Here is a 16,996-nt window from a genome sequence, read left to right as displayed (position 1 = left end):
AAATAATGCACTATCAACACATCATCATCAAAGGAACTGGAGCAAATCATTGGGGCAACCCCCCCGTATCTGGGGACGAGGGATGTGTATGCCCTGGCAGTGTGTCTATGAAGTCCCTTTAGAGCCCCCAGATAGACAAGAGGAAGTTCTGGTGCCAAAGCAAGGTCAGAGCTTGAGCTTTATCTGTCTGTGGGCAGATTTAGGAAAAGCCAGCATGAGACAGAGAAGAGACTTGAGCCTCCCGTCTTAGCTCAGGCGTACAACCGAGTGTGATATGGATCAATCCTGTCGAGTTCGCCACCACTATTCCTGTCTGTCTTATCTGGTCTCGGGCTCTGACCCTGCAGCACCCCCTAAAGCGAGCACTGCTTGTTTTGGGCCAACCGCGCTCAGGGGAGACTCGTGTGTAAATATCATTTTGGGAATCTCGGGGTTAGGGCAAATTCTCACCTCCAACAGGGGCCTGTTGCCGAGGCCAATCTACTGATTTGGACTCCGGTGAACACGTCTGGGCAAAGCGGTCAATAATTCCACGGCCCTAATCGCTTATCCCCTGTGGCCACAGTGCAGGTGTGAGGTGGAATGGTGTGAGGTGGAAAGCTACAAGCAGTAACTTGAGCCTGGAAGATGGTCCGATTTATTTCGACCCTCCTTTGGGCAGTTTTAATGGAGGCTACTCCGTCTACGATTCACCACTGAGATCTTGATGAAGGGTTAAGTCACAAACCAGTCAAAGCCCTCATTATTATTTTGTTTTGCTCCTTTGTACCCCAGTATTTCTACTTGCACATTCCCCTTCTTCACATCTACCACTCCCGTGTTTAATTGCTAAATTGAAATGATTTCGCCACTATGGACGATTTATTGCCTCACTCACTGTATATGTAAAAAAAATTATATTGTGTTATTGACTGTACGTTTGTTTATCCCGTGTGTAACTCTGTGGTGTTGTTTGTGTCACACTGCTTTGCTTTATCTTGCCCAGGTCGCAGTTGTAAATGAGAACTTGTTCTCAACTAGCCTACCTGGTTAAATAAAGGTTAAATAAATCAAATAAAAAATATACAGCGCAAGTCGTGATCCACCCTTCCCATTAACTGACTACGTAAAAGGTCTCCTCCCTTAGCGACGATTGAAACCACTAAGTCCGGGTATCAAAGGGAAAAGGGCTACCGTTCAAAGACACAATGCCTCCTCCATTCACCGCCAGACAAATTGCACCCAACATCAGTTGAAGTGCACCGATTTAGCACTCAGGACAAATTAAGAGGAATAAACACAATTAGTAGGCCGAGTAAAGACGGCAGGTGCTGCACACACGTCTCTCTATCCCGCTCTCTCTCTCTCTCTCTCTCTCTCGCTGATAACACAATAGAGTCCGATGGTGCAGCTGCTATTAATGCTGCCTGTCACCATAGCGTCCAAAGCTGAAAAGCAACAGGGCTAATTGGAAAACATGTTACCAAAAATGTTCTTATTTAATTTGAAACGCAATCAACATGGCACTGCGTGGTAAAGACTCACCCAATAGAAGAAAAGAAAAAACAATTAGGCCTAGTACTACATGAAATTGTTAATAATACAAAGTTTTTTTTGAACTTGGTTTGACAAAGCGACATGAAGGTCCTGCAATCTAACGTATAAAGAACCATTGCCTTTTGTGAGCTCCTAAACAGGCCTCAAAGTGGGAGGCAGAAAGTCAAACAACTGAAAACTTAATTTTGTGCCCCTCAGTGTAATTACTATTTACTCTGAGAGTGGGCCTGAAGACTAGAGTCTAGAATCACCTCCTTTTGATCCTTTCAAAAATGGAGAAAAAGCACCGTGCAGATAAGTGGGAAATAAGAAAACAGCTCGGAAAGTAATAATTGCAGGGAAATGAATTTCACAACCCTAGGGAGGACACCTACAAAGACCTTTTTATAAAAAATCATATCCGGGGCACAATTCAATTAACTTTTTCCCTTCCAAGTGAGAAGAAGAAGAGAAAAAAAAATCCCCCAATGCTTCGGGGAAATCAAAAGTTTGTTCAATAAACAGAGTTTTCAGATTAAATGTTTTCATCACTGAGCAACTTTTATTCATTTACAGCTCCTTACGGGCTTGTCAGTCATAAATGCATTGATTTGTGGTTTATCCGAAGGCAGCTACAGAGTCTGTGACATCCTTTGGTCACAGTTAACTGCCTCTGCCTGCCTGGCAGCATTCCTCTTGCCTTTTCCTCTTCTTTGTTTCCTAGCATCTGACAGTGATCAGTGGTGATAAATTGTTCAATTAAAGTGACATTAAGGATGCTGGACACAGTTGGCTCGTGCCTCTTTGTATGCAAGGTGTTGTCCAATTACTCTAAAGGATGGCTTTTTCTCCCTTCTGACAATCAACATGTGGATCTCATCATTACAAAGTGGTTTATTTATTCTATCCAACAACAAGATGTAATATTTAACTGCAAGCAGATTTCACAATTTAAAAAGCCTGGAAGAAAACAATAAATCCAATGTTTTTCTGTTGACACAGACCTCAATATATGTATTTTGTGAAGCTAATATATATATATATATATACACGCTGCATTAGAGGGTGGTGTAATATGTCATATATAATATGACAACAATATAGTCCAAACGTAAGTATTTCATTGTTATTTCTATGTATCAGTCACACTGATTCATTGTCTTTCCTTATTTGGGTTTAAATTAAGTGAGAGTTTGTTCAAAAGGAACAAAATGTTGCCTCTGGAAAGATTTTAGAAGTGCTTAGATGCTAAATCAAGACCAATTGTGATTCAAATTCGATTCGTCCTACATAAAATAGGATAATTCAGCACTGCCTGTGGGCAACCGAACCGTGTCCAAAACTTTCCAGCACAGCATGCGTCATCAAAAGTTCACCGCGTCCTCACTGATATATTGAACTGATGTTAATAGGAGAGTGAAACAGAAGCTATGGCTCAAATTCAATCTTTTTCTGAGCTATAGTTTAAGAATAGGCCTAGATCTTTTATGCCCAATGATTTCATGACAATCGCCCTCAGATCACGCTTCAATGGCGGCTCCTACAATTGAGCTCATCTCAAAAGGAACACATCATCAACATAATAACAGTCTTGAGATAGGCCGTCCTTGGGAACGAAGTGAAAAGCGCATATCCCCTGGGCACAAGCCTTCACCAATTGCCGCGCCGTTTTTATACGGTTGTTTGCAACACGAAAACATAGTGGATACCACATTTAACGAGATTACTGTAGACTACATACGAGTCTCTAAACCAAAAATAGTCATCAAGGAATTCAATTTAATTTGTCTAAATACATTTGAATGGCTTGGCGACATACTGCAACATTGTAGCTTTATTTACTCAACGTCTTGCTGACTGTAAGTAAAAATAGAATAAAACACTAATGACTTTCTTAGTTATGGTTGAAAAGATGAATTACTTAAGAACATTAAAAAAAAATACGTTTTGCTATAATAATACAGTTATAATGTAACTTTATTATTATTAACTTTGTCATACTGGTGTGAAATAAGTGTTTTTTTAAACTGTTTTCGTTTTGTGAAGTTGAACAAAGGCATCTGCGGGAAGCAAGTAAGGGTACGTTGAAGACTAACGTTACTGTGAGAAAACGTTTACAGCCTATGGATAGGTACTTTGAATCAAACAACTATTGTTTTCGTTCTCATTTCTCTCTAAAAAAAACGCAAGAAAGCCAGAAAGGAAATAGTAAGACCTTACTTTAGTGGCGTGAGAAGAGTCTTTTTTTTAACGCCCCCCTCCGAGAGATTAATTTATGGGGGGCAGATGAGAGATACTTGAAAATTCCTTTTCCCCTGCAAAAAAAAAGCTTATGTCGCGTCCATGAAATAACGAAGTGGAGAATAATCATACATTTCAATTGGGCAAAAGCGTTGAGTCACTTTGATACGGGGAAAACCACCGCTACAATCATTCTCTTTCTTGCAAGTCTGTCTTCCGTCTTCATATCAGTCTCCTTCAGTAAGTAGATCGCCTCAATAGAACAGAAAGAAGTATATGATCCCAAATGCGAGCCGTGCGATGATTTCCATGCGTATCTGTTTGCTGCTGTGGTTTATCTCCACGTCTCAGGTTTTGGGATTTTTCCTAAATCCACCTCATTCGACTGGCGGTGGGAAGACCGTGTCGAGTGCCCCCATAGTCGATTTTACCCCCCCGCCACACACACACACACACTCACTCACACACACAACGTACAGCCTCCTCTCTACACTCACGTGACCGCTCGCTGGTGAATGACATTACAGAGTGGAAACAGATGAGGATTTGGGGGTCGAACGTTATTTGAAACCTTCACGGTCGACCCTTTTTAGAAAAAACTGGGCCAGGAGAGAGGGAGGGTTGCGGAAGGGTAGCGGTGTATGTGTACAACGTGGACATAGTGATCTTAAATTAGCCAGTTTTCTTACATGTGTTCTCAAACAGTCAGATGTGGTATTTTACACTACGATAGATAGGCAGGACAGTAGGCTGCATTTGGACCTGATTTGCGCGCGTGCGTCTGCCCATTCCGTTCAATCTGAACAGAATAGTGTTCCGCAAAGAATAAACATGAATTATTTGCGCATTCATTTGATTAAACATGTCATTAACCTACCATTGCTTGTGGTTAAATAACCGAATGTTATAAATGAAATGTAAATGTTGACAAAATTGTTGTTAAACAATAGGCCTACACGATTGAAATCTGACGTAAAAATTCATAGTTCATAGGTTCATAAAATATGATACACATTAAGAAAAGTGGGTTTGCCAAGGGTTTTTTGCAGTTTAGAAAAGGGTTCTTCCCTCTTTTAGTGATAATTCAAATGTAAGTGGCTGATTAGAATATTTTTGGGGCGTGGTTTGATCACAGCTCTGTTTTTTCAACAGTGAGTAAATGTCATTCCAGTGGATTTAACCTGTTGTGTTATATGACAATGCATTGTGAATATGACCATGGCGTCTTGTGAAAGACTCACGTTTGGCCTTCTGTCAATTCAAATCAAATCAAATGTATTTATATAGCCCTTCTTACATCAGCTGAAATCTCAAAAGTGCTGTTGTCTACATCAGTTCTCAATTTTGTCCTCAGGCAGCCACAGCCATTTCAGGGCTAGCACATTTGATTCAACTTGACAATTAACACAATAATAACGTCTATGGAAATGAAACGAGTATAATATGACGTACCAAAATAAATAAACAAACCTGTATGGTTCTTCAAAAGGGTCTACAAAAGAACCCTCTGTTATGCAGGTGAATGAGGACCCAAAAGCGACTTAACAGAAACAGAGTCTTTATTCCAGTCTTTAACAAAAACGATAATCCTGGAATATCTCAGGTAAAGTCAAAACAGGAAAACTGAAATCCTCTAGTCAGTAGAGGGGAACAACTGGAGATGCGACCACAGACTGCAGGTCGCTTCGGGAAGGCGCAGGCCGTAGCTGAACTAGACACCTGCTCACACGCAGCATCTGAAGAAGGCAAAAACACGACGGAACAAGAACACAGCACAGCAAACATCAAACAAGGATCCGACAAGGACAGAAGCGGAAAACAGAGGGAGAAATAGGGGACAGGTGTGAAAGAGTAAATGAGGTAGTTAGGAGAATGAGGAACAGCTGGGAGCAGGAACGGAACAATAGAGAGAGAGAGCGAGAGAGGGAGAGAGGGAGGGGGAGAGAGAGGGATAGAAAGAGGGAAAGAACCTAATAAGACCAGCAGGGGGAAACAAATAGAAGAGGAAGCACAAGGACAAGACATGACAATATATGACAAAACATGACACCCTCCAGATTGAAGAAGGTTATTTATAGAACCATTCTCCATAAAGGTTATATAAAGAACCATAAGAACATTTGTTCTATATAGCCACAAAAAGGGTTGTAACCATAGCAGACCCTTTTTTTGTTGTTGTTGCTATGTGGAATTTTTTATTAATGGTTCTTTGTGGAACCTTTTTTATAGCACCTTAAAGCTTCATTTTGGAACCTTAAAAACATGGTTCTTTATAGAACATTCCAATAAAGGTGCTATATAGCACCATAAAAGATCCGCTATGGTTACAAGCCAAAAAACACTTATTTGGCACTATATAGACTTTTTGTGTGTACCTAGGTTTGTAAAATAAGGTTAAGTGTAAATCAATACATTTTATGATTTCACTTTTAGTTTACTTTAATTGCCTATATTCCTTCCTTAAAAAAACAATAGGTGACATCTTTGCACAAGTGCAAACGTCATAAATCAGTCCCATTAGCCTATTTCGAAACCAAAGATCAAAAAAGTTTACTCTCTCTGAGAGTCGGTTATTAAATGACAGCTTCCTAAAGGCTCTTTAATGGGAGAATTTATAAACAACAACGTTGTTTAAAGACCAAAACCCAATAGTGCTGTAATAGTGCTGTAGTTGCACTTTTCAAATCAGCTGTTACAGATCCCCTGCCTGACTTCCAGTTAGCGTGCACACACGACTGGTTCATCCTCTACAAGTTGGTCTCCGTTGTTTGGCCTGAGGCTCTGTTCAAATCGGTTATAATTGACATGAACACTTTCAAATCAAATTATGTCAACACTTCTGTTTATTAGCCTTGAGGCTGTTGCCATCCGCAATGGATATTGGACAAGAAAATAGAACAAGTGCAGGCGTGGCATGCCTTTTGGAGGAACAGCACTAACAAGGCCATTTCTCCAATTTGAGGGTGTATTTGTGCCGTGACCTTTTCAAGGGGCTCAGATCGTAATGGATTAAGTCTTTCAAATATCAATATCTAGTGGACATTCTGTGACAAACTACCCATGCGAGCACCCCCCCCCCCTCACTACTCTTTGTTTGAAACCCAGTTTGATATGTAACACTGTAAAAGGTCAAACAGGGTTAATCAATTTGAACACTGAATAAAACTTCGGCGTGATCTTTATGTAGATTTTTTTTCTCCTCCCCATCCTCCTTATTCGCCGCTGCCTAATTTAATCATTCCGATAAATCTTGGAGCGCTGCACACCGCTTTTCCCCTGGTGGCGTGGGGCTTAACATGGTAAATTTCACTGGGACTAGGGAAATACGGGTTAGTGCATGGAAGGATAAAGGAGCACTTACGGCTTGACATGTGCAATCCATAACAGAGTAATGAGTCGACTACACTGGGAGTTCTTATCCTCTCTCTCTCTCTCTCTCTCTCTCCCTCTCTCTTCCTCTCTCATTGTTTTTGTTGAGGGTTCACCAAAGCTGTGTAACTGCATGTGATGCATGCCGCTGGAGAAAGTGGAAGAGATATAATTTTGATGTGATGTGTCTCATTACTAAATCATGCACATACAGTGGGGAGAACAAGTATTTGATACACTGCTGATTTTGCAGGTTTTCCTACTTACAAAGCATGTAGAGGTCTGTAATTTTTATCATAGGTGCACTTCAACTGTGAGAGACAGAATCTATAACAAAAATCCAGAAAATCACATTGTATGATTTTTAAGTAATTCATTTGCATTTTATTGCATGACATAAGTATTTGATACATCAGAAAAGCAGAACTTAATATTTGGTACAGAAACCTTTGTTTGCAATTACAGAGATCATACGTTTCCTGTAGTTTTTGACCAGGTTTGCACACACTGCAGCAGGGATTTTGGCCCACTCCTCCATACAGACCTTCTCCAGATCCTTCAGGTTTCGGGGCTGTCGCTGGGCAATACGGACTTTCAGCTCCCTCCAAATATGTTCTATTGGGTTCAGGTCTGGAGACTGGCTAGGCCACTCCAGGACCTTGAGATGCTTCTTACGGAGCCACCCTTTAGTTGCCCTGGCTGTGTGTTTCGGGTCGTTGTCATGTTGGAAGACCCAGCCACGACCCATCTTCAATGCTCTTACTGGGGGAAGGAGGTTGTTGGCCAAGATCTCGCGATACCTGGCCCCATCCATCCTCCCCTCAATACGGTGCAGTCATCCTGTCCCCTTTGCAGAAAAGCATCCTCAAAGAATGATGTTTTCACCTCCATGCTTCACGGTTGGGATGGTGTTCTTAGGGTTGTACTCATCCTTCTTCTTCCTCCAAACATGGCGAGTGGAGTTTAGACCAAAAAGCTCTATTTTTGTCTCATCAGACCACATGACCATCTCCCATTCCTCCTCTGGATCATCCAGATGGTCATTGGCAAACCTCAGACGGGCCTGGACATGCACTGGCTTGAGCAGGGGGACCTTGCGTGCGCTGCAGGATTTTAATCCATGACGGCGTAGTGTGTTACTAATGGTTTTCTTTGAGACTGTGGTCCCAGCTCTCTTCGGGTCATTGACCAGGTCCTGCCGTGTAGTGCTGGGCTGATCCCTAACCTTCCTCATAATCATTGATGCCCCAGGTGAGATCTTGCATGGAGCCCCAGACTGAGGGTGATTGACTGTCATCTTGAACTTCTTCCATTTTCTAATAATGGCGCCAACAGTTGTTGCCTTCTCACCAAGCTGCTGGCCTATTGTCCTGGAGCCCATCCCAGCCTTGTCCAGGTCTACAATTGTATCCCTGATGTCCTTACACAGCTCTCTGGTCTTGGCCATTGTGGAGAGGTTGAAGTCTGTTTGATTGAGTGTGTGGACAGGTGTCTTTTATACAGGTAACGAGTTCAAACATGTGCAGTTAATACAGGTAATGAGTGGAGAATAGGAGGGCTTCTTAAAGAAAAACTAACAGGTCTGTGAGAGACGGAATTCTTACTGGTTGGTAGGTGATCAAATACTTATGTCATGCAATAAAATGGGGGAATTGGTTTTGTCATAAAATTACAGACCTCTACATGCTTTGTAAGTAGGAAAACCTGCAAAATCAACAGTGTATCAAATACTTGTTCTCCCCACTGTACAAGTGATGGAACAATGCTTGAAAAGTGTTGATTGCTTGAAATATTTGGAAAATCTTTGGGAAAGCATATTGATTGTAATAAAAATAACAATTAACTGTTATGCAGGTGAATGAGGACCCAAAAGCGACTTGGCGAAAACAGAGTTTAATCCAGTAAAGTTACTTTACAAACAAAAGGCATAATACTACTCGTAATGACGAGAACAGACTGGAGACTTGATCAAGAACTGCAGGTTGCCTCGGGAAGGCACTTGAACGTAGCAGACTCAGACACCTGCTCACCACGCAGCATCTGAGGGAAACACGACACGACAGGGCAATACATAGACACAGCACGGTGAACAATAGACAAGGATCCGACAGGACAGGAACGGAAAACAAGGGAAGAAATAGGGACTCTAATCAGGGGAAAAGATAAGGAACAGGTGTGGGAAGACTAAATGATGATTAGGGGAATAGGAACAGCTGGGAGCAGGAACGGAACGATAGAGAGAGGAGAGAGAGGGAGGGGGAGAGAGAGGGATAGAAAAAGGGAACGAACCTAATAAGACCAGCAGGGGGAAACGAACAGAAGGGAAAGCATAATGACAAGACAATCTAAGACAAAACATGACATTAACTATAAGCTTGGGTTACTATACAGATCTAATAATTGTTTTACTGTATCCATTAGAAAGACCTTAGTAACCTATTTGCTGCATTCTGTCCTAGACTATGGTGACATCATCCATTTTAAAAAATCAATTCCTAGATGCCATTATAAGACACGTCATTGCAGACTGTATGAGTCACTAAATTGTCTGTCACTCCCAAACAGAAGATAACTGCGTATTGGTAACAATGTATTTTTTTTAAATGTACCAACTTACATTTCCCTGTATATAATAAGGAACAACTAACTTTACAATACACTATTCCTTTCGACAATGGCAGCAATTACAAATGTAAAACGTACATCCTGACAGCAATAATGATGATATGTGTAAATATGTATGTAGATATTATAGGTACTTAGTTTTATTAGTTGTATTAGTAGTTTTTAGCAGTAGTTTTTATTAGTTGTAGGCCTATTAGTAGTTGTACATCATCTTTTATGCTGTTAATGTATGTTTTAGTTTACTATTATCATTATTATTTAATTGTTTTATTTGTATTAGACAGTAGTTGCCATATTATTCTTCTTACAAAGTATTGTTTTTTTGTTTTGTTTTTCTTCCGAGCCTGTGAAGACAATATAATCCCCAAATGATCATATTTTAACAAGTTACTTTATACAGCATGGGTCAGATTGAGCCTAGTCTTGGACTAAAATGCGTTTTCAAAGGAGATTCTCTGGGAATCTGTGTTTGGGAAATTGGCACTGTATGGATTATACAGTACTATAAATATGTGGTCCCTATATGCTTTCAAGCTTAGGGGGTCAGGGTTGACATTCCAATCCAAAATAGTCACCACGTGTTACTCAAGGTCCATGGCTGAGAAGACCTATTGCAATTATTTTTTACATGTAACCTTTATTTAACTGGGCAAGTCAGTTAAAAACAAATTCTTATTGACAATGACGGCCTACCCCGGCCAAACCCTAACACGGATGACGCTGGGCCAATTGTGATTGGACTCCCAATCACGGCCTGCTGTGATTGGGATCACACCAGGGTCTCTAGTGACGCCTCTAGCACTGAAATGCAATGCCTTAGACCACTGCGCCACTCGGGGGAAAGTAGCTCAGATTCTCTCCTGTTCTGTTTTCAGGTGACAACACATGTGCAGGAAAATGAAAGATGCTCTACAGTCCCCCTCCTCCTCTGTTCCTCTGTGTCACCCAGAGGGGTGGCAGCGGCAGCTGGCAACTTCAGCTACTTAGAGTTCCTCATATGGCACTATTTACTCCCACTGTGATGGAGAGTTTGTCAGGTAGGTCTAGGAGAAGAAGAAGAAGAAGGCCCCAGGTACAAAACACATTTATTTCCATCCAAACGTCCCCTAGGGGCTCCCTCTCCCCGACACTTAACACTCAAATATATTCTCATCTTTTTAGAGGAATTCGCACCATTTTCATCTTAGTGGATGGACACAGAGAGCTGAGGACTGTAGCTTTGTGAGGGAGCAGTACTGGGGCTGCTGCTGATGACTCGATTGGTTTCCCCACACACACACACACACACACACACACACACACACACACACACACACACACACACACACACACACACACACACACACACACACACACACACACACACACACACACACACACACACACACACACACACACACACACACACACACACACACACACACAGGCACGCCAGTGGCGCTCAGTGCAATTCAAGATTAGGGAGGGCGCTTTTTTTGTGTGCATGAATTTGCCCTACAAAATTAAAGTTTATAACGTAGGTGCACAGGTGATACCGTCTAGCTGATCTGGGGTGTAACCTTTTGTCCAAACAGTTGCAGAATGTGAAAGGACAAATTCAGTCCCTCCCCATTTCGTTGCATTTGCTTCTGTTTAAGAAACATTTAGCTACCGAATTGGTAGAGTCAATACACCCCTGATCACCCACACACAGTTCACAGCTACATACAGCATCATCACTTTGCTCATTGTATAATTGCTTCTCACATCTACAAGTTCTCCGACCTCTGACCTTTTCCCTTCGCTTGTGGACTTGTGCACAGCACAGCATAACAGCTGTCTGTGACCAGGTGCTAAAACCTGTCCTAGCCAAAACTTCATACCATAACTGCTAAAAACGGGCCTCAAAGGGTGCACGTTTTGGGTTTTGCCCTAGCACGACACAGCTGATTCAAAAAATCAACTAATTATCAACCTTGGATCATTTACACTGTGTAGTGTTAGGGAAAAATACAAAATGTTCACCCCTTGGGATTCCCAAGGACCGAGTTTGGGAAATGCTGCGCTAACCGCTACACATCCTACATCGTTGTCACTATATATATTAACATTATATTCAACAAACTAGAACTAACACGTTAGTAAATCCACAATCAAATCAATGTGTACAATCATGCAGTACAGTGTACAACAAGCAGTTTAGCAATTACACCGGCGGGCCCCAGTGGCAATAAATTAATAAAACTGAAAGCTTACCTTGAGTTGGAAGAGTTGCAGTGTTGAATAGCCTTAGCCAGCTAGCTAACATAGCATTCCTATCTGAATTGAGTCAGGTTGTCGAGCAGGTTAAATTAGCCGCATTAGCTAAGTAAGTGAAAGGTAAACTAAGAAGAGAAAATCTAGATTGAATTATTCAATTCAATTTAAGGGCTTTATTGACATGGGAAACATATGCTAGCATTGCCAAAGCAAGTGAAATAGATAACAAACAAAAGTGAAATTAACAATAAAAACATTAACAGTAAACAAACCCTCAAAAATTCCAAAAGACATTTCATATGTGCAAATAGTTCAAGTTCACAAGGGAAAATAAATAAACATAAATATGGGTTCTATTTACAATGGTGTTTGTTCTTCACTGGTTGCAACAGGCCACAAATCTCGCTGCTGTGATGGCACACTGTGGTATTTCACCCAGTAGATATGAGAGTTTATCAAAATTGGGTTTGTAATAATATGGTCATGGATTTGGCAGGAGGTTAGGAAGTGCAGCTCAGTTTCCACCTCATTTTGTGGGCAGTGTGCACATAGTCTTTTCTTGTGTAACAACGGCACTGGAGAAGAAGGCTAACGTTTTACGTGTCCCCAACCGATTGTGCTTTTTTGTTTGTTTATTTGAGTTGTTTGTAACTTATTTTTTAAACTTATTTTGTACATAATGTTGCTCCTATCGTCTCTTGTGACGAAAATAACTTCTGGACATCAGGACTGTGATTACTCACCACGGACTGGTAGAATCCTTTTTTCCCTTTAACAAGTCTGACGAGCCCGACGCGAATGATATACTGCTTTCTCGGGAACAGGCCCAGATCCGTGTGATTTGCGTGACGAATAGGCAGAGGAAAGGGAGCCAGAGGGCGGGCTGCCTTCTGAGAATTCGTAGGCGATCGAATAAACCTCCACTTCCTTCCATCCTGCTAGCAAACGTGCTATCTTTGGAGAATAAAATAGATGACCGATGCAGAAGATTAAAAAACCAAAGGGACATTCAAAACTGTAATATCTTATGCTTCACGGAGTCATAGCTGAATGACGACACTATCAACATACAGCTGGCTGGTTATACGCTGTACTGGCAGGATAGAACAGAGGCGTCTGGTAAGACAAGGGGCGGCGGACTATGTATTTTTGTAAATAACAGCTGGTGCACGATATCTAAGGAAGTCTCAAGCTATTGCTCGCCTGAGGTAGAGTATCTCATGATAAGCTGTAGACCACACTATCTACCTAGAGATTTTTCATCTGTATTTTTCGTAGCTGTTTACATACCACCACAGACTGAGGCACTAAGATATCATTGAATGAGCTATATTCCGCCATAAGCAAATAGGAAAATGCTCACCCAGAGTTGACGCTCCTAGCAGCCGGGGACTTTAATGCAGGGAAACTTTTATCTGTTTTACCAAATTTCTATCAGCATGTTAAACGTGCAACCAGAGGGAAAAATACTCTGGACCACCTTTACTCCACATACAAAGCTCTGCCTCGTACTCCATTTGGCAGATGGATTACCAGGACGTGCACTGCGTGCATGCGCTGACCAACTGGCAAGTGTCTTCACTGACATTTTCAACCTCTCCCTATCCAAGTCTGTAATACCAATATGTTTTAAGCAGACCACCATAGTGCCTGTACCCAAGAACACTAAGGTAACCTGCCTAAATGACTACCGACCCGTAGCACTCACGTCTGAAGCCATGAAGTGCTTTGAAAGGCTGGTCATGACTCACATCAACACCATTATCCCAGAAACCCTAGACCCACTCCAATTCGCATACCGCCCCAACAGATCCACAGATGATGCAATCTCTATTGCACTCCACACAGCCTTTTCCCACCTGGACAAAATAAACACCTATATGAGAATGCTATTCATTGACTACAGCTCAGCGTTCAACACCATAATGCCCTCAAAGCACATCAATAAGCTACGGACCCTGGGACAAAACGCATCCCTCTGCAACTGGATCTTGGATTTCCTTACGGGCCGCCTCCAGATGGTAAGGGTAGGTAAACAACACATCCACCACACTGATCCTCAACACAGGGGTCCCCCAGGGGTGCGTGCTCAGTCCCCTCCTGTACTCCCTGTTCACTCATGACTGCACGGCTAGGCACGACTCCAACACCATCATTAAGTTTGCCGATGACACAACAGTGTTAGGCCTGATTACCGACAATGACGAGATAGCTTATAGGGAGAAGGTCAGAGACCTGGCTGTGATCAAGACAAAGGAGATGATTGTGGACTACAGGAAAAAGAGGACAGAGAACGCCTCCATTCTCATCAACTGGGCTGTAGTGGAGCATGTTGAGAGCTTCCAGTTCCTAGGTTGTCCACATCACCAACAAACGAACATGGTCCAAGCACACCTAGACAGTCGTGAAGAGGGCACGACAAAACCAATTCCCCCTCAGGAGACTAAAAAGATTTGGCATGGGTCCTCAGATCCTCAAAAGGTTCTACAACTGCACCATTGAGAGCATCATGACTGGTTGCATCACTGCCTGGTATGGCAACTGCCCGGCCTCCGACCGCAAGGCACTACAGATGGTAGTGCAAACGGCCCAGTACATCACTGGGGCCAAGCTTCCTGCCATCCAGGGCATCTATACCAGTTGGTGTCAGAAGGAGGCCCTAAAAATGGTCAACGACTCCAGCCACCCTAGTCATAGACTGTTCTCTCTGCTACCGCACGGCAAGCGGTACTGGAGTGCCAAGTCTAGGCCCAAGAGGTTTCTAAACAGCTTCTACCCTCAAGCCATAAGACTCCTGAACATCTAATCAAATGGCTACCCAGACTATTTGCATTGCCGCCCCCCCCCCCCCCTCTTTTACACCGCTGCTACTCTCTGTTGCTATTATCTATGCATAGTCACTTTAATAACTCTACCTACATATACATATTACCTCAACTAACCAGTGCCCCCGCACATTGACTTTGTACCGGTACCCCCCCTGTATAAAGTCTCGCTATTGTTATTTTACTTACTTGTTACTTTTATTTCTTATTATCCGTATATTTTTCCACTGCATTGTTGGTTAGCGGCTCATAAGTAAGCATTTCACTGTAAGGTATTGTTGTTGTATTTGGCACACATGACTAATAACATTTGATTTGATTTGAAATCCAGGTCTGCCTACGGTGGCCTTTCTCAATCGCAAGGTTATGCTCACTGAGTCTGTTTGGGTCAGTCACAGTGGTCAGGTATTCTGCCACTGTGTACTGCTGTTAGGGGCCAAATAGCATTCATGATTTTTTTGTTAATTCTTTCCAATGTGTCAAGTAAGTATTGTTTTGTTTTCTCATGATTTTGTTGGGTCTAATTTTGTTGCTGTCCTAGGGCTCTGTGGGGTCTGCTTGTGTTTGTGAACAGAGCCCAAGGACCAGCTTGCTTAGGGTACTCTTCTCCAGGTTCATCTCTATGTTGGTGATTGCTTTGTTATGGTTTGTGAATCGCTTCCTTTTTGGTGGTTGTAGAATTTAAAGGCTCTTTTCTTGGATTTTGAAAATTAGCGGGTTTCTGCCTTATTCTGCTCTGCATTCACTATTTTGTGTTTTACGTTACACACGGAGGATATTTTTGCCGAATTCTGCATGCAGAGTCTCAATTTGGTGTTTGTCACATTTTGGGCAATGGGTTCTATAACGGAATTTAAAGGCTCTTTTCTTGGATTTTGAAAATTAGCAGGTTTCTGCCTTATTCTGCTCTGCGTTCACTATTTTGTGTTTTACGTTACACACGGAGGATATTTTTGCCGAATTCTGCATGCAGAGTCTCAATTTGGTGTTTGTCACATTTTGGGCAATGGGTTCTATAACGGTATTTTTAGCCAGATCCTAATTGGTATGTCAAATTTTATGTTCCTTTTGATGGCATATAAGGCCCTTTGTGGAAGTTACCTGTGGCGCTGATGTTTACGCCGAGGTATGTATTGTTTTTTGTGTGCTCTAGGGAAACTGTGTCTAGATGGAATTTGTATTTGTGGTCCTGGCAACTTTCTCTCTCTCTCTCTCTCTCTCTCTCTCTCTCTCTCTCTCTCTCTCTCTCTCTCTCTCTCTCTCTCTCTCTCTCTCTCTCTCTCTCTCTCTCTCTCTCTCTCTCTCTCTCTCTCTCTCTCTCTCTCACATTCTCTCCCTGTTGCTTCTCCTTAATTTGTTTAACAGGGTTCAACTACTGTCTTTCTCTCGCTTTGCGTCAACTACTCACCACATTTTATGCACTGCAGTGCTAGCTAGCTGTAGCTTATGCCTTCAGTACTAGATTCATTCTAGGACCCTTTGATTGGATGTGCAAGATGTTAGTTCATACCGTAAGAGCTCTGATAGGTTGTCCTCTGAAAGTCATCACAATTACTGTGTAAGTCTACGGTGTTGAGAACCTTGAGCTTCCTAGGCTTTGTATTGAAGTCAATGTACCCAGAGGAGGACGGAAAATACTGGTCCTCCGGCTATACCATGGTGCTACCCTAGAGGCTACTGTAGACCTTCATTGCAAAACAGTGTGTTTTATTCAGTTATTTAGTGATGGGAATATATTTAGTATAGTTGTATATAAACAGGATAACTTCTTTATTGTTTCACAATTTTTGTCTTTATTCGCTGAGTAGGATGGTCCTCCCCTTCCTCCTCTGGGGAGCCTCCACTGATGCACACACACACGCACACACCCAAAGGGACAGAGAGAGAGAGAGAGAGAGAGAGAGGGGAGACAGGCCGAGCCAGGAGCAGGAAGAGAGGCAGACTGACAGCTATTAGAGCAGAATGATGCTTCTCTTATCTCCACGGCGATAGAGATCTACAAAGGCCACGGCTAGAGATTATGAATTCATTACCTCGATACACAAGCAGCGGAATGGGTGGGGGTGTGGAGCGATGAAGGGAGGGGAGTCATTTGTGCTAGATTTTCTATTAATATTGACTGTGGGCCTGTGACTGGGCATTTGATTTGGAGATAGAGGTGTATTGTGAGTCGAGATCAGTTC

The 16,996-nt window shown here is 42.3% G+C and overlaps 1 protein-coding gene across 26 annotated transcripts in view; it reads right to left on the bottom strand.

Moving 5' to 3' along the window:
- LOC123997434 (receptor-type tyrosine-protein phosphatase S-like) overlaps positions 1-16,996 on the bottom strand; it is a 293,600-nt gene that overhangs the window by 217,325 nt on the left and 59,279 nt on the right. The window contains exon 1 of one of the 26 annotated variants that reach the window (XM_046301665.1): positions 3,736-4,247. The exons of the other annotated variants lie outside the window; for them this stretch is intronic. The gene's annotated coding sequence lies outside the window, so the exon portion shown is untranslated. Of the gene's footprint in view, positions 1-3,735; positions 4,248-16,996 lie in introns of those variants that run through there. 26 annotated transcript variants of the gene reach the window in all.

Source organism: Oncorhynchus gorbuscha, linkage group LG15 (assembly GCF_021184085.1).
Source record: "Oncorhynchus gorbuscha isolate QuinsamMale2020 ecotype Even-year linkage group LG15, OgorEven_v1.0, whole genome shotgun sequence".
In the NCBI taxonomy this organism is placed as follows: domain Eukaryota; kingdom Metazoa; phylum Chordata; class Actinopteri; order Salmoniformes; family Salmonidae; genus Oncorhynchus; species Oncorhynchus gorbuscha.
This window is presented reverse-complemented; position numbering and strand designations above follow the sequence as displayed.